Raw genomic sequence first — 18,700 nt, 5'->3', positions numbered from 1 at the left:
ACAGGGGCTGGCCTTAGACAGCTAAGTCCCTACCAGACGAGCTCAAACCATACTTCGCCACGAGAAATGAACTGTCAATACAGGATGTGATTATTTACAGGGGGCCTCACCGACGACTTGTGCCAGTTGCCCTACGGAAGCAGCTGGTGGACTTGGCACACGAGACACACCAAGGGGTGGTCCGCACCAAACTGAGGCTGCGGGACTTATACTGGTGGCCCGGTATGGACACGTGTGTGCAGGAGACTATCCGCTCATGTGGATCGTGCCAGGTGAATGATAAAAGTGCCAAGACGCATTCTGCTCCTCTCCAGCCCATCCCACTCCCGGATGCCCCATGGCAGAAATTGGGGATAGACATAGTGGGACCGTTCGAGTCAGCTACTTGGGACTGTCGCTTTGCTGTGACGCTGACTGACTACTACACAAAGTGGCCAGAGGTCGCTTTCACTTCAACTATCACTACCGCTGCAATCACTACCTTCCTGTCTGCTGTGTTCTCCCGGTTTGGAAATCCTATCGAACTGGTGAGTGACAATGGAACACAATTCACCTCTACCGAGTTTGCAGACTACCTTGCAGCGAGAGACATTAAACACAGTAGAGTGTCTCTTTACTATCCACAAGCGAATGGAGCCGTGGAGCGCTGGAACCGCGCTCTCAAAGAAACACTACTCTCTGCCGAGCAGGAGAGAAGGCCATGGAAGCCATACGTACAGGATTTCTTGTCCACCTACCGTGCTACCCCACATGGCACCACCGGGGTGTCACCGTATGAACTCATGTACAACCGACTGATGCGCACCAAAGTGAACATTGGCCCTGCACGAAAACCTGACCCACTGTCGGAGGAACAACTACGCAGTCGGGTTGCTGCCAAACAGGAGGCATCGAAAACCTACACTGACAAGAAAAGGGGAGCACGTGTGCCTAAGATCAAAGAGGGAAGCTTAGTCAGAGTGAGGAAACCTTTCCAGGTGAAAAGGGAACTGTCTAAGTTTCAGAGACCTACCCGAGTGATACGCAAAGCTGGTTCGAGTGCTTATGTGCTAGAGGATGGGCGTACGTGGAACGCTGCCCACCTCTCTCTGGTCCCTGAAAGCGGAACAAACAGGGAATCCGATCCAGAGCCAGTTGCCAACCCTGCTCCAGTGCCGGAGTCGGCCCGACAACCTAAGCCGCCCCAACAACCAGTTGGCACTGGGGTCATGGACAGACCTGTGAGAGTAAGAAAGGAGCCTGCTTAGCTGAAGGACTATGAACACTAGTTAGTCCAATGGACGGTGAGAAATGAGGAGAGAATAAGTGGATGTGAAAATGTGGAAAAAAAATACTGTTGATACTAAAATGTGAAAAAAAACAATGCTGTGACTAAGAAAAAAAAGAAATGTTTGTTTTGCACTGATTTTGATTGATACCAGGTTACTGTGATTTAAGTGCCTTGTGATTGAAAGTGCCTATGTTACACTGATTAACATTTTTGGGATTACAGGTTCAAGATTTCCTGCTATATTTTATTTACAGTAATATTACAGTGGAACTGTGGTTGATGGTTATTGTGGTTGATGGTTACTATAACATTTCTATTGTGGGAAGTTGTGTTGATGCTGATAGCACTTGAGTTATTGTACTACTGATGTCTGTGACATGGGACATAGTATTTTCATGTACGGGTAAGCTTCTTAAGAGAGGGGGAATATGTTGCGTAGTCGGTTCATTCATTGTTCATGCATTGCAATACCACCACACCACCAGAGGGCGCAGTAGCCTAATGATTGTTGCTGAGTGTAGTACGGTGCTGGGGGTGATGAAGAAGAGAGATAAAAAGAAAGGAGTTGAAGGAGTTCTAGCTTACTTGTTAGCATAGCCTATCTAGTGTAACCGGTTATTTTCTTGCCCGGTGCGGGATTCGATACGGGGTGTACTGCACCACAAGGCGACATCACTAACCGCTCAGCTAAAGGGTCAGACCCGTTAGCTAGGGGCTAACGTGTCTTATTAGTAGTTTAGACTAGTTAGCGTGCTAACTCGCTAACCCTGGAGTGGCTCATACAGCTACGTCTCTAGTTGCTTACCAGACTATGAAGATTAAATAAGTTAACGTTAGTGTGTTCAGTTTTGCTGAGGATTTTACTAAATTCGATTTGGAAAAGCACAGCTTGCTTCCAGCACGGCACGGCACGAAGGAATTTTGGGAAAAAAAGAAAAAGAAAAAAAAGAAGCCGATTCAGCAGGAGTAGCACACTGATGATGTCAGAGGGCTGTGATTGGTTGATCATAATGTCGGTCCAGGAACACAATGTGGAATGTTGATCCAGGAACATATCCTACTTGGCAAAATCACGTCGTGCTCTACTAAAGGGTCCGACGCGGTAGCTAGCGAGTCTATTTATCCGTGCACGTTACACTACCCCCCTCCTTCGGGAAGCGCTTCAGCATATCAGCTGCCTATGCCCTCTTGCCTATGCCCTCTTGCCTCTGGGCGCACGCGACTTCCGATGGCCTCACGGTCTCACCATCCCACTTCTGACACCAAAGTAGCGGATTCGGGGGTTAGCCGGAGCGCGAACCCGAGTCTCCCGCACCACGGGCGACAACGTTAACCAGTCGACTAAAGGATCCGAGCCGTTAGCTAAGGGCTAGCGAGTCTATTTATCCGTGCACGCTACACTACCCCCCTCCTTTGGGAAGCGCGTCCCCACGCTTCAGCATATCAGCTCCCTCACGCCTCTGAGCGCACGCGCTTCCGATGGCCTCACGGTTACCATCCCACTTCTGACACCAATGTAGCGAATTCGGGGGCCAGTCCGGGAACCGTCGCGCCCGGGATGCGAACCCGGATCTTCCGCACCACGAGCGACTATGTTAACCAGTCGACTAATCGACAACTGGTCGACGCCCAGAGGCATGAGGGAGCTTCTCCGTTCCTTCGGCTCTACACTGGTGACCCCGACGTCGGTTTTCGGATAAGTTTTCTGAAACCACACACATTATGGCTACGGACGCCGTTGCAATGAAACTGCCGGAGTTTTGGGAGTCTTCCGCGGCTACATGGTTCACACAGGCTGAGGCACAGTTCGCGCTCAGAGACATAACAGCAGACGAGACCAGGTACTACTACGTAGTGGCGGCGCTGGGGGGCGCTACGGCTTCCAGGATAAGCGGTTTCATAACCAACCCACCGGCCGATGGTAAATATGCCGCACTTAAAAATCTCCTCCTTGAAAGAGAGCACGTCGCCTCTTCGCAATTCAGGGCTTGGGAGATGGCAAACCATCGGAGCTAATGAGCAGGATGTTAAACCTACTGGGTCAAGAAAAGCCATGTTTCCTGTTTATGGAGCTGTTTCTGCGCAACATGCCGCCCCACGTCCAGACTGCGCTCGCTAACTCCACCATCACTGATCCCCGTGAGCTGGCAAAGGAGGCTGACCGATTCTTCGTCGCTACACAACGTTCCTCCCATGCCGGGGTGCTGGCTCCTACCTTCACTGGCCCCCCGCCGACATCGCGGGCGTGGCCCGACGGTGGCGCCACAGCGTCAGACCGCTACAAGCTCTCTGGACTCTGTATGTACCACGCTCGATTTGGTGCGAAAGCTAAACGGTGCCGTTCCCCCTGCAACTACAGGCCGACGGGAAACGAGAGGGCCAACACTCAGTAGTGGCCATGAGTGTTGGCGATACGAGCAGGCTTCATCCTCGACACCATCTCCGGTCGGCGATTTCTTTGTGACACGGGCGCACAGAGCAGCGTGCTCCCTGCTACTGACGTCGACATCATGGGCGGGGAGCGGGGCCCCCAGTTGGCGACGGCTGACGGCAGCCCTATCCACACCTACGGCGTGCGGTCTGTAGAACTGTGTTTTGGTGGACAACGTTTCACGTGGGAGTTCGTCATGGCCAATGTAACACTTCCCCTCCTCGGAGCTGATTTTTTGTGCGCTTACGGTTTGCTAATGGACATTCAGAACAGCCGTCTGGTCGACGCCTTAACCTTCTCCTCCTTCGCATGTACGCGGGGGGAAGCGGCCTATGCAGGTCTAGCCAACTCTCTCTCAGAGGCAGACAAGTTCAACCGCCTCCTCACTGAGTTCCCTGACCTCACCCAGCCTACCTTCTCTGCACCCACCGCTAAGCATGGGGTGGAGCATCACATTGTTACGAAGGGGCCCCCAGTCTACGCCAGAGCCAGGCGTCTCGACCCCGCCAAACTCGCCATTGCCAAGTCTGAGTTCGAGCACCTGGAACGCATGGGGATCATCCGCCGCTCTGACAGCCCGTGGGCGTCCCCACTCCACATCGTCGCTAAGCCTGATGGAGGTTGGCGCCCATGCGGGGACTACCGCCGACTAAATGACGCCACCACGCCCGACCGCTATCCTGTCCCGCATATCCAGGACTTTTCTGCAAACCTGTCTGGCAAACGCGTCTTCTCAAAAGTCGACCTGGTCCGTGGTTATCATCAAGTTCCCGTGCACCCCTCGGACATCCCCAAGACAGCGGTGACTACCCCATTCGGCCTATTTGAATTCCTACGAATGCCATTTGGACTCAAAAACGCGGCCCAGTCCTTTCAGCGGCTGATGGATTCAGTGCTCCGTGGCCTTCCTTTCATCTTCGTCTATTTGGATGACATACTCATCGCCAGCGCCTCCGAGGAAGAACACCTGTCCCATCTTCACACCCTCTTCACACGCCTCAGCCAGCATGGGCTGATCGTCAACCCGGCGAAGTGCCGGTTCGGGCTGACGGCCATTGATTTCCTCGGGCACCGCATCACTGGGGACTGGGCGGTCCCCCTGCCCTCAAAGGTGGAAGCGGTGGCGGCCTTTCCGGGCACCCAAACAGCTCGTGCGCTCAGGGAGTTCATCGGGATGGTGACATTCTACCACCGCTTCATTCCTCGAGCCGCCTTTATCATCCGGCCACTGTACGAGGCGCTGAAAGGCAAGTCCCCCAACCAGGCGGTCGACTGGACAGCAGAGCGGGACCGTGCGTTCACCGAGACTAAAGCTGCGCTCTCCCAGGCTACCCTGCTAGCGCATCCTTCACCTACAGCGCCTATTTCCATAACCACGGATGCATCGGACTATGCTGTTGGAGCGGTTCACGAGCAGTGGGGGGGGGGGCTTGGCAGCCTTTGGCCTTTTTCAGTCGCCAGCTTACACCCCGAGAGCGCAAGTATAGCACTTTTGACAGGGAACTCCTCGGTCTCTGGCTCGCCGTCCGGCATTTCCGGTTCCTGCTAGAGGGCCGCGAGTTTACTGCGTACGTGGACCACAAGTCCCTCACGTTTGCCATGTCCAAGACGGCCGAGCCATGGTCCGCTCGCCAGCAGCGACAACTCTCCTACATTTCGGAATTCACTACCAACATCCAGCACGTCGCTGGTAAGTCTAACCAGGTAGCTGACTGCCTCTCTAGAGCAGTGATTGGAGCGGTCCACCTAGGCCTGGACTATGCACAGATGGCTGCTGACCAGGCCACGGACCCGAGCATCCTCCGTTTCCGGACCTCCGACACGGGGCTCCGCCTGCAGGACGTTCCTTTCAGCGACACAGGTGTCACCCTCCTGTGTGACGTCTCCACAGGACAGCCCAGGCCCATCGTCCCGGACAGCTGGAGACGCCCTGTGTTTGAAGCTGTGCACGGCCTCTCTCATCCAGGCGGTAAGCCATCCGTGCGCCTGACCTCTGCTAAGTTTGTGTGGGAGGGACTTAAGAGAGACGTGAAAGCGTGGGCCGACGCGTGTGTTGCCTGTCAGCGGGCTAAGATACACCGCCACATTAAGGCGCCCCTGGAACGCTTCGCAGTGCCGGAGAGACGATTTGACCATGTCCACGTCGACCTGGTTGGTCCCCTACCCCCCTCCCATGGGTTCACTTACCTCTTCACTGTGGTGGACAGGACTACGCGCCGGCCTGAAGCTGTTCCCCTGGCATCCACGACGTCTGCTGATGTGGCCCGGGCTTTTATTGGGTCGTGGGTCTCACGTTTCGGTACGCCTTCCGACCTTTCATCTGACCGCGGGCCACAGTTTACCTCAGACCTATGGAATGCTGTGGGTGAGGCTCTGGGCGTCAAGCTTCACCGCACTACCGCCTACCACTCTCAAGCGAACGGCCTATGTGAGCGCTTCCACCGGTCCATGAAGGCTGCGCTTCGGGCTACTCTCAAGGACTGCAACTGGGTTGACAAGCTCCCATGGGTCATGCTGGGCCTGCGGACCGCCCCGAAGGAAGACCTACAAGCCTCCTCTGCGGAGCTGGTGTACGGCACGCCGCTGCGAGTCCCAGGCGATTTCATGCCCAACGCAACGCGTCCCTGGTCAGCTGTGGACCAACGAGCCTCCTTGCTGGACGGGGTCAGAGCTTTCACACCCGTCCCTACCGCCCAACACGGCGCTCCGGTGTCCCAGGTGCCCCCAGGTCTGCAGTCAGCGGACTACGTGTTCATCCGTCACGACGCACACCGCCCCCCTCTGCAGCCCCCTTATGACGGCCCCTTCCGCGTCCTGGAACGGGGAACTAAGCACCTGGTGGTGGATTTTGGGGGCACGGCCGAGCATGTTTCAGTGGACCGAGTTAAACCCGCACACCTGGACTTGACGCAGCCATTGGAGTTAGCCCAACCTCCTCGTCGCGGTCGTCCCCCGGCTCCGCCTCCTCCGCCCGTGGAGGCCCGCGCTGCCTCTTCTGCTCCTCAGGCCGACCTCCACAGGCCCGCGTCAATGCCTCCCAGAGACACTCCGGCCCCTGTTACCCGGAGCCGCCGCGGACGGCCTGTCGTCCCCCCGCGCCTGCCTGACTTCGATTACTAGGGCGAATTCTGGGGGGGCTCACGTGGTGGACTCCGCTCAGTCGAGCTGTGGTTTTGTTGTCTCTCTGATTTACCGTGGATTAAAGAAAGTTGCCTACACGGCTAAAGTGTGAACCTACGGTCTTCTCCGTTCGGCTCTACAGTATTATGGTTATTGTGAGAATAGGAAAATGTATTGTTTATAATTTCATTGATTTGTGATAAAGGCTTTAGTGGAGAAAACACTGCGTGTAGTGACTTGTCATATTTCTTCCCCTTTCCAGGGGTATAACAATACAGCATCTGACCAAATCCGTTGCACAGTTAACATTAAGACTACGGCTGCTACAGCGCCTGTGGAACTGATGGTGAATTCGAGATGGTCCTCATTGCAGAACACGAGATCCAGGGGGCAGGGCTGGATCTAGATCCAACTCCTCATACTTTATATACTCCGCTCTACTTGGATTCAAAGGAGATTTCAAAGGAGATCACCTGCAGCCTCCTACAGTAAAGTTAGTTACCTACTCCCGTGCTCCTATCCCTGTGCTTGGCTGTCTACCTGCGACTGTGTCCTGGACTGACTCTACATGTTCAGATGCCCTCTTCATCGTTGAATCCGGTACTGCTGTACTCGGTATGGATCTCATCAATGGTCTGAGTCTGTGCTTTAAATGTTCCAGTGTGCTACCAGCGGCCCCCATCTGTGTTACGCCCGTGTTAAGGGGGGATATGAAAGGAATGAATACAGAAAGGATGTTGCTGCTTCAAGTCCATGAGTTGTAATGAACTAGTCGCAAGCCACGCGTTTCCCTCACAGGCAGGAGCAATCGAAAACACATCAGTAGATTACGGGCTGATAGTTGAAATTGGGGAAATAAAGAAACACTGTAAAACGTTACTTCAACTACATTTTCCCAAAACATTAGAGAACGCAAATATACGATGTTTTAAACACATGGTGTCTTTGTGACCTCTTTTACCTGGACAGCAGGAGCCATGAATTGCACATCTCTATACCAAAGCAATGGATTGCAGATAATGCGATTGGCAGATCAGAGTGCATTTCTAACTCTTTGTAAAGCAATGAATTATAGCCATTTTAACTTATTCAGTGCACATCTAGTGGATGTTTTTTGTAACACTATCTTTTCCCATTCCGTGCATTTAGTAGACTATTTCATATCCATTACACACTTCCCTTCAACACATCTGTCGTCCCGACATCTCAACAAACGAGTTACATCAACTTTTCAAGCTTTACCCAGTGCATATGATGCTGTTAATTCAACCTCGCAACGGTTCATACATGTAACCACTCTGCTTTATCAAAGTCCAGGAGTGTAGGGAGCGTGCGTGCAGGGAGCGTGCGTGCATGCCAGCACTCAGCGGTTTAACAGTCCATGAATGTACGGAGTGTATCTGTGCTTGCATGTGAGCACTTAGTCCTTCACAGTCCATGAGTGTATAGAGAGCGCGTGTGTTGGCGTTAGCACTTGGCTTGTCCAAAAGTCCGAGTGTATGGTGTATGTGTGTGTATTTGTTAGCACTCAGCTTTTCACAGTCCATGAGTGTTGTTGAAATGATCACGCAGATACGCAGGTTTATGAAGCTTTACTTATAACTCTGGGACATAGCACAGAATATGCCTTGTACATTAGTGCAGTCACTCTACTTCTCTTGTCTAGTAGATCACAGATACTTAAGATTAACACAGTGTTGCCACCTACAGGCCAACTCTCGTAGCATCTCCCTTCACACGACAAATGAAAGTGATTCTCTCAGAGATATAAAAAAACAGTGAGTTCTTGCAGTTGCTACTCAATAAACCATGAACAGTAACTCAGATAATATACATTACATTCTCATGCCTCTTTTTTTTTTTAATAAATCCATGTTCAAGTCACATAGTCTCTGGAGGCCTGATGTTGTTCCTGGTCCTGGTTTGGCGGAGACCTTGAGGCTCCGGGTCTGCAGCCTGGACTGTGTTTTCAGCCAGTGCTGGAGTGTGACCCTCTGGATTGTCGGCCACTACAGCTCCACCCCAACTCCCCCAGTCCTCATTCTCTTCAGGGTTCTCAGGCGGTGAAGGTCTGAGTGTTTCGTCCACTGGGTGGATGTGTTTCCTGTTTCTTCGTTATGTTTTACCATGTACCAGCACCTCATATGATCTGTCACTCTTCTGGTCCGTGCAGATTCCAAGGGACCATGCACTGTTGGTAAGACCCAACGTGCCCAAGACTCGGACTGTCTCCCCTTGAATGATCACTGGCATGTCATGGGCATGTGCATCATAGTGGTGCTTGGAAATAAGCCCCTTTCTGTGCTTCTTCATGACCACATTTTGCACTACCCGAGGTTGAAGCAGAGGACAGAAGATCTTTGGAGGGCAGGTGTGTGCACATGCGTCTGGACATGAGCCGCTGAGCCGGGAAGCTGTCAAGCCCCCTGCTTGGAGTGTTTCTCCATGCTAACACTGCCTTCCATGGGTCCTCTTCTGCCAGCGCCCCCTTTTTCAGTATTGTTTTGGCTATTTTGACAGCTGACTGTGCCTTGCCATTGCTTTGGCTGTGGTATGGTGATGATATTTCGTTTTGGAAGTCCCAGTCATTGGAGAAGGTCTGAAAGTCAAGTCCAGAGAAGGGGGGCTGCTGTCTGAGATGACAGTGTGAGGGATGCCATGTTGGCTGAAGTGCTGTTTTCAGCAATCGATGATGGTAGATGCTGTGGTGTCCTCCAATTCATCCAGCTCCCAATAGTCCATATAGTAGTCGACCGTTATGAGGTAGTATGATTGGTTCACAGTGAATGTGAGGTCCATGCCTACCTTTGACCATGGGAGTTTGGGGAGATGATGGGGATTGAGTGATTCCTTCTGCTGTCTCCCCGAAGGGTGTTGCACGTGCTACATCTGCTCACATACTTCTTCACCTCCTCCGTTATTTCTGGCCAGAATACTGTGTCCCGTGCCTTCCTGAGACTGCCTTCAATAACGGAGTGCCCTGAGTGAATCTTTGATAGGAAGTCATCGCGTAGTAGCTCTGGGATGAACACTGTCACTTTGAATATCAGTCCATTGTCAGTGGCTAGCTCCTCCTTGAATGTCCAAAACGGTCTCAGTGTTTGATCTACTGCCCGTTTACAGATGGGACAGCCTTCAGAGATTTGGGCACACAGAGCCTGACATAAGAGATCTTTGAGCATGGCAGCTCTGATGGACTCCAGTGTTTTTGTGGAGATGTTGGTACAGCTGCTGTGATCCACACCTTCGAGGGCCTCTGTAATCAGGCCCATGGCGTAGACTGTGGCTGGTGTTTGCATTTGCGTGTGTGTCGTATTTGGTTGAGCCGTTCTGGAGAGAAAATCCACTACATGCAGCAGTTTGCCTGGTTTGTATTGTACCTGCAGCTGATAGCATTGGAGCCGTAGTAGCATTCTCTGTAGCCTCTTGGGGGCTGTGAGGAGGGACTTTTTGAAGATCACCTCCAGTGGCTTGTGGTCGCTGTGCAATGTGATTCTCTCCCTGCCATGGATGTATTGATCAAACTTGGCACATGCAAAGACAATGGTGAGGGATTCTTCCTCGATTTGAGCATACCTCTGTTCAGTGGGAGTTAAGAGTTCTGGAGGCAAAAGCAACAGGTTGTACATTTTACATGAGAGCTGTACCGAGCCGCACCGCACTGGCATCACATTGAAGTGCCACTTCCTCCTTCATGTTGTTGTACTTGAGCACTGGGCGATGTGTAACCAGATCCTTCACAGTGTCGAGGGCTGTTTCGTGTTGCGGTAGCCACGCCCATTGGATGACCTTGTCCGTCAGCTGCCTGAGTGGTTCGCACACATGAGATAGGTGGGGAAGGAATTTTGCTAAGTAATTCACGAACCCCAGAAGCCTCTGTAGCGCTTTGACATCGGTAGGCGCCTGCATGTTTTGCTCCGGCGTTATCTTCTCTGGGTCCGGGAGCAGGCCCTCTGTGATGAGAAGATGACCCATGTATGGTATGCTGGATTGCTTCAACTTGAGTTTCTTCTTGTTTAACTTCAGGTTGACCTCTCTCGCCCTTTGCAGTAGGGCTGCAACGTTTTTGTCGTGGTCTGCCAATGTCATCCCCTGTGTATCTCCACAGCCATAGAGAAGAATGTCATCTGCTATGACACTCACACCAGTCAGTCCCTGTAGTGCTTCATGCTGTCTGCGTTGGTATTCTTCAGCTGCTGGCATGATACCAAATGGCATTCTTAACCACTTGTATCTTCCCAGAGGTGTCCAAAACGTGGTGAGATGGCTGCTTTCTTCATCTAGTTTCACCTGCCAGTATCTATCCTTCGCATCTAAGCACTGAGAATACCTTGGCATTCGCTATGTCTGGCAGTGTCTCCTCTATGGTGGGCATCTGATAGTGACACCTCAGCAGAGCCTTGTTGGGTGCGCTCGGGTCGATGCAGGTGCGCAGTTTCCCTGGCTTCTCGATAATGGCTATGTTGCTGATCCATTGTGTGGGCTCAGTGACTTTAGCAATGATTCCTTGCTCCTCCATTGACAGTATTGCTTCTGTTACTTTTTTTCTTTAGCGGGATAGGAACCCACTGCGGTAGTTGTTGTACTGGCCATATGTTAGTATCGACATTTAGGCATAGCTCATCAGGTGGGCAGCCAAGCCCCTCAAACACATCTACATATTTGGACAGTATCTCCTCTGTCGTGGGTGCTGTGTGCGTTTCAATAGGCATTTGTGAAGTGTCCACATGATGAACGATGTGTCTCTGATTTACCTTGAGCAAGTTTAGCTTCTGGCACATGTCGGCTGATAGCAGAGGGATCTGAGATGATTCCATGACCTGGAACTTGAGCTTGTGTGTCTGTCCATCATGTTCCAGCTAGAGTTTGATTTCTCCTGTTGGCTTTATAAGTGATCCATCTTATAACCTGACAGTGGCTTTGCTGGGATGGAGAGCTGGGTTGCCGTCCTGTGTTATGTTTTGTACGTCTCAGTAGCTCAGTGCATTGACAGTTGAGCCTGTGTCCAATTGACATTTCACTGTGTGGCTGCACCGTAAAAAACTCCATTTGTACACTCTCAGAGTTGAATTAACACTCAGGAAGTTAAATTAACACTCAGGATTTTACTGTGTGGCGTCATATGTCACTTTTCCATGAATTGGCGGCGTCAGCTTCAGATTGACAAACAGGTTATGAGCCTTGTCTTGTATAGAGTTTACATGTGAGACGTACCACATTTCATCTGTTGATTCATCATCTGGCTCACTGTCTTCCAGCATTAGGTTAACATGACGTTTGTGTTGTGCTTGTTTGCATACTTCGGCAAAATGGTTCTTCTTACCACAGGCTTTGCAGATGGCTCCGTATACTGGGCATTTCAGTTTCTCGTGTGTGGACCCACAGTAGTGGCATGTGCCTTCTGGCTTCCGTTCTCTGTTTGCAGCGCCCGTGGATTCTGTGGGCTTGTGACGGCGAGCAGAGCTTTGCCACTTTGAACGTCTTTCGCGTGATACATAGTTCTGAGCCCTTGAAACATGAGACCGAGACCCACAGTTACCACAGGACTGTTGAGGGCGGGGCCGAGAACGCCGTCGTTGCAGTTGCAAGACGTCCCCAGTGGAGTCGGCGCCCGCCTCGCTCTGGCTGGGTTGCGTCCCGAGGGGCAGCCGTGAGTAGAGGGAGGAGTCGTTGGCAGCTTGACTGGAGGTGGCCACTTGCTGTGTATTTAGCACAGCAGCACAGTCAGCTGCTCCCTCAACCTGTAGTGCGATGGTAATTGCTCTGGACAGCAGCAGATCGTCTTTTTCCAGCAGGAGAGTCTCACGCACCTTTGCGTTGTTGGTGTGTTCGATTAGCTGGTCGCGAACCAACTTGCATGAGCTAGCTAGCCCTCGCAAATTAGCTACGTACTGCCGCACAGACTCACCAGGCAGTTGGTGTCGCTGACGGAATATAAATCGCCGAAGGAGGGCACTCTGTGGAGCAGCGAAATGGGTGCTCATAAGTCCCACAGCTTCGTCAAAGTTTGTGACGTTCCCCAGAGTCCCGAGCACACGATGACCCTCTGCTCCCAAGCAGTGTAGCAACAGAGCCGTCTCCCTAGCCTGGCTCACGTCGCCGAGCCCTGAGGCGATGATGTAATTTTCAAAACTATGTAGCCAGCGAGTCCATGGTACCGGAGGCTCGCCAGGTAATGCCAGGAAGGGGGCAGGTGGTGGGAGAGAGATATCCGCCATCTTCGTCGCCAATATTGTATTTAGAAATCACGTCAGGACACAGCACTGTCGCTCAACACAACCGCGACGTTGCATTCTTTATTTAGACTGACACAGCATCACAGGCAGACCCGATCAAACAACCCAGAGCCCGCAGACATCACCAATCGATCCCAGCACAATAGAACAGCACCAAATCAAATGCAGCACTGTTGATGTGTGCAGACATAACAGGTAGACCACCACAAACTCGTCCAGCATGTCGCGGAGAATGTCATTCATGAGAGCCTGGAATACCGCCGGGGCGTTGGTGAGGCCGAACGGCATGACCAGGTACTCATAATGACCCTGGGGCGTCTTAAAGGCTGTCTTCCACTCGTCCCTCTTCCGGATCCAGACCAGATGATAGGCACACCGGAGGTCCATCTTAGTGAAGACTGTAGCCTGGGTGAGGGGCTCAAGGGTGGAACTCATGAGAGGAAGGGGGTACTTGTTCTTGGCGGTTATCTCATTGAGTTGGCGATAGTCAATGCAGGGTCGGAGGCCCCTGTCCTTCTTCTTCACGAAAAAGAATCCAGCTGCCACCTGGCAGGGCGAGGGCCGAATGAGCCCCGCTGCCAAGGACTCGGAGATGTACTCGTCCATGGCAGCCTTCTCGGGGATGGTCAGACTGTACAGACGACTGCTGGGAAGGGGTGCCCCAGAGTGGAGGTCGATAGCACAGTCATAAGGCCAATGAGGAGGAAGAGATTGGGCCCGGGTCTTGCTGAAAACCTCACCTAGCTCATGGTACTCAGGGGGAACAGAGGAGAGGTCGGGAGGCGGTGCACTAGGGGCACGTCAGGGGGATGGGCCGGGAGCAGCCTGGAGACATTGGGCATGACAGAAGGAGCTCCACTCCTTGATGGTACCGGAGGCCCAGGCGATGTGTGACTCATGCTGCACGAACCAGGGGTGCCCTAGGATCACAGGGACTAACGGGGACTGGATGATGAAGAACCGAAGTCTCTCCACATGGTTCCCTGCTATGGTGAGAGAGACAGGGTGGGTGCGTTGGGTGACACTGGCCAGGCAGCGCTAGTCCAGCGCGAAGGCCTCCATGGGCTTCTCCAGTGTCTCTAGCGGGATGTCAGCCTGGGCAGCAAACTCCGAGTCCAGGAAACACTCATCAGCTCCCGAGTCGAGGAGTGCACCCACCGTGAGCCGCTGGTCAGCCCAGGCCAGGGTAACGCTAACCAGATGGTTATGTGGGGCAGGGCGGCGGGAACAGGAAAGGCGGCTCACTAGGATCTCCCGGTGCCCCAGTGAGCCTGGTCTTTTGGCCGAGTGGGGCAGCCGCTGATCAGATGTCCCTTCTGGCCACAGTAGAGGCATTGACCCGCCTTGAACCGGGCCTCCCGATTGGCCAGACTAAGGCGCGTGTGCCCCAGCTGCATAGGTTCCTCCCCCGTTGTGGTCTGGGGTGCGGAGGGAGAAACAGCCACAGGGAAAGTGGGGCGAGCAGGAGTAGGGGTCCTGTCAGGAGTGCTGGACGACAGGGGAATGGACGGGGATACACACAGGGCTCGCTCGTGCCTCCTCTCCCGGAGGCGTCCATCGATGCGGATGGCGAGTTTGATCAGGTCATCGAGGGAGGTGGGCTCCTCCCAGGTGGCTAGCTGGTCCTTGACAGCCTCGCTGAGACCTCTCCGGAAGGTGACCGGAAGTGACTGGTCATTCCAGCCGCTCTCAGCTGCGGCGAGCCTGAACTCCACCGAGTAGTCTGTGACACTGCCACTGCCCTGCTGGATACTGCTCAGCCGAGCACCAGGGTCCTGGCCACCGACTGGATGGTGGAAAACCTTCCGTAGTTCCGCCACAAAGTCCTCGTAGGTGAGGCAGAAACTGGCCTTCATGGACCAGGAAGCAGTGGCCCACTGAGCTGCTCGGCCTGTGAGCAGGTTGGTCACGTAAGCGACACGGGCAGCATCAGACGTGAACATGCTGGGTTGGTGCAGGAAGACCAGCTCACAGTGCATGATGAACGTGGCACAGGTCTCAAAGTCGCCATCAAATGGTCGTGGACTGGAGAGGCAGGGCTCCCGGGGAACTAGGTTGAGCCCCACAGGGTTAACTGGGGCAACGGGCCCAGGGGTGGGTACCCACGACTCCAGGGGCAGGCTGGCCCGGCGGCTGGATGGTGAGAGCCGCCGTGATGGTCTGCAACTGCCGCGGGATCTCTGCTTGTTGGCTCGCCAACGCAGCCTGCTGGCTCGTTAGGTTACCCACACAGGCCTGGAGGGGCTGGACCCGAGTCTGAAGATCGCTCACCGCAGCAGAGGCCGCCTCTAGCTGCTGGTTGTTGTAGTGATATAATGTCATGTATATCCACTGGAACTACACTAGGTGTTATGTAATACCCGGACTGTTATTATGGTTAATCCACTACCATGTATGGTTATTACGTCTGCATACTGAGCCACGATTAAACCCGAGTTCTATAACCCGGTGTGGTCATTGATCCTCGACCAATACTACCCCAAGTATTACTTCATGGTGGCAGCGGTAAAGTACTCTCTATGAAGAATGAAGATAAACTGATAAAATTGTCCGTGGATAATTTCTGTCATCATTCAAGCAAGAGTGCGCCGGAGCTGAGCTAGCCGCAAAGCTAACTAGCTAGCTAGCAACAGGAGACGTCATGGCATCGTATCTACCGACGATGAATTGGTCAGACCCGGACCTGGGTGAGGCAATTTCACTGTATAAACAGAAAATGACTCTGTATTTAGAAGATGAAGAAATAAATGGCACAGCTAAACAAGCTAGGAAAATATGTCGTGGAATCGGAGATGAAGGATTAAAAAGACTGAACGCCAGTGGTCTCACCGATGATGAAAAGAAAAAGCCTGCCAAACTATGGGACTTCTTTGAAAAACAGCTAAAGTTGAATGTAAATTTCAGAATCCATAGACTGCAACTGATGCAACACAGACAGAAACCAGATGAGAATATTGATGATTTTGTGACCAGAGCCAGAACACTAGCACAGAAATGTCAGTTTTCAGACGAAGAGCTTAACGAGCATATGATTGAGCTTGTTATTGCGAGCACTCCCCATGATGCCCTGAGGAATGATCTATACAGCAAACCAAAAGGATATTCCTTAGCAGAGGTTCTGGCCGAGGGACGAAAATATGAAGCCCTGACAGCAGGCAATGAACAGTTAGACAAACTTAGCCTGTCACACAATGAGAGAATCCACGCTGTGGACAGGGACCGCATATGTTGTAACTGTGGGAGAAGCCACAAACCACATCGATGTCCTGCATATGATGATGAATGCAATGCGTGTGGTGCAAAAGGTCATTGGGAGCGGTGCTGCAGGAAGGCCAAATGAGAGCGCCAGGAACACTCCAGCCAGAGCAGGAGCAGGGGAAGTAAGTCCCACACACCACAAGACAAAACAGCACAAGCACAAAACCTATAAAGACAAAAAGCAACAGAGCAGGACTCGCATACATGCTGTAGAGAGTAGCAGTGAAACAGACAGTGAGAACGAAAGTACTTACCAGAAACAGTTCCACTCCATAACTATCAGTGAAAAGTGCATGCATAGCATAGACAGCAAGCCGGCCAGAGAGGAGGCGTACATAGTCCTGAAGGTGACACCACCTGACCTACCTGGTCGTGGATACACACTACGTCTGAAGATAGACACAGGTGCGTCAGGCAACACACTCCCATTGCGTACCTTCAAGCAGATGTACGGTGAAAATGCATGCACCCAGAAACGACTGAAAAAAACCCAATAGGAGGCTATCTGCATACAGTGGTCACGCCATCCCCTGCCTAGGCACCATTGACATTCCATGCCAGTACAAAGAATCCAAATGGATCAATGCAAAGTTCTATGTTGTAGACGTACCAGGGCCAGCCATAGTTGGGCTGCCAACATGTGAACTGTTAAACCTAGTGACTGTCAATGTAGATGCAGTGACCGAGAAAGGACATGCAAACCAGAAAAAAGTCAACACAAGACAGACAAAACCAAAAATGACCATATCTAACAGTGCAGACCTAAAGAGAGCATACCCAGACCAGTTTGACAAAATTGGCAACTTCAGTGGAAAGGCCAAGCTCTTCCTGAAAAAGGATGCTGAACCATTCATAGACCCACCACGTAAGTGCAGCATTCACATCAAAGACAAACTGAAAGATGAACTGAATAACCTAGTCGAACAAGATGTTTTAAGAAAAGTAGAACAGCACACAGACTGGTGCTCGAGTCTGGCATACAGCACAAAGAAAGACGGTTCCCTTCACATATGCTTAGACCCCCAAAAGCTTAATGCCAGCCTTAGGAGATGCCCACACAAGATTCCTACTGTGGAGGAACTGAACCCAAAGTTTGCAAATGCAAAAATATTCAGCAAACTTGACGCAAAAGCTGGATATTGGTCAATACACCTGGAGGAAGAGTCACAACTGCTAACCACATTCCGAACTCCATTTGGTAGATACTGCTGGAAACGTTTGCCATTTGGTCTCAGTGTCTCTCAAGATCTCTTCCAGGCAAAGATGGACCAAATCCTGGAGGGGCTCGACGGTGTCGTCAGCATAGCCGATGATATCGCAGTCTACGGAGCAAGCGAAGAGGAGCATGACAGGAACCTGACCAACCTGATGGAGAGAGCAGCCAAGACAGGTATTGTGTTCAACAGTGACAAGTGCACAATCAAACAGACAAGCATCTCATTCTTTGGCAACCTGTACACAGACAAAGGTATCAAACCTGACCCAGCCAAAATCAGGGACATCCAGAAAATGCCGACACCCCAGAACAAAGATGAACTGAGCAGATTCTTGGGGATGCTGACCTACCTGTCACCCTACATCCCAAAGTTCGCAGACAAAGCACACACACTGAGGGTGCTGCTGAAAAGTGACGTGCCTTGGACATGGGACACTGACCACCAAAAGAGCTTTGAGGACCTGAAATCAGTTATCAACGAACATGACTGCCTGAAGTACTATGATCCAAGCACACCTCTGACACTTGAGGTCGATGCATCACAGAAAGGACTGGGCGTGGCATTAGTGCAGAACAAAAGACCCATAGCTTTTGGCTCAGACACTGGACGACTGCCAATCCAGGTACAGCAACATAGAGCGAGAAATGCTGGCCATAGTCTATGGAATGCAGCGATACCATACCTACCTGTATGGGAAGTCATTCATTGTAGTTACAGACCACAAACCCCTCGTTACCATATGCACAAAGCCACTGCATGCCGCCCCGCCACGGCTTCAGCGAATGCTGATAAAAACACAAGGATACAACTACGAGGTCACGTATCGACCAGGAAACCAGATGGTCCTGGCAGACACACTCAGCCGACTACCCAACCCTGAGAACAACACCAACATCGAGCTGGACGAGCGCATTGACGGAATAGAGGTAGAAGTCGATGATCCAGAGATGCTCACTGTTGCAATGATAAACTTCTCTCCCGAGAAACAGGACGCACTCCGCACGGAAACCACCAGCGACCCCAGACCCAATGCACTGAAAGAGCTGATCCACCAGGGATGGCCAGACAACATCAAAGCTCTACCAAGACAACTACGTGAGTACTGGTCATTCAGAGATGAGCTCGCAGTTGAAGCAGGAGTCATATTCAAAGGCAGACAGGTGCTCAT

The sequence above is a fragment of the Lampris incognitus genome, chromosome 18, assembly GCF_029633865.1.
Source record: "Lampris incognitus isolate fLamInc1 chromosome 18, fLamInc1.hap2, whole genome shotgun sequence".
NCBI lineage: Eukaryota > Metazoa > Chordata > Actinopteri > Lampriformes > Lampridae > Lampris > Lampris incognitus.
Note: the sequence above shows the minus strand (reverse complement) of the source record.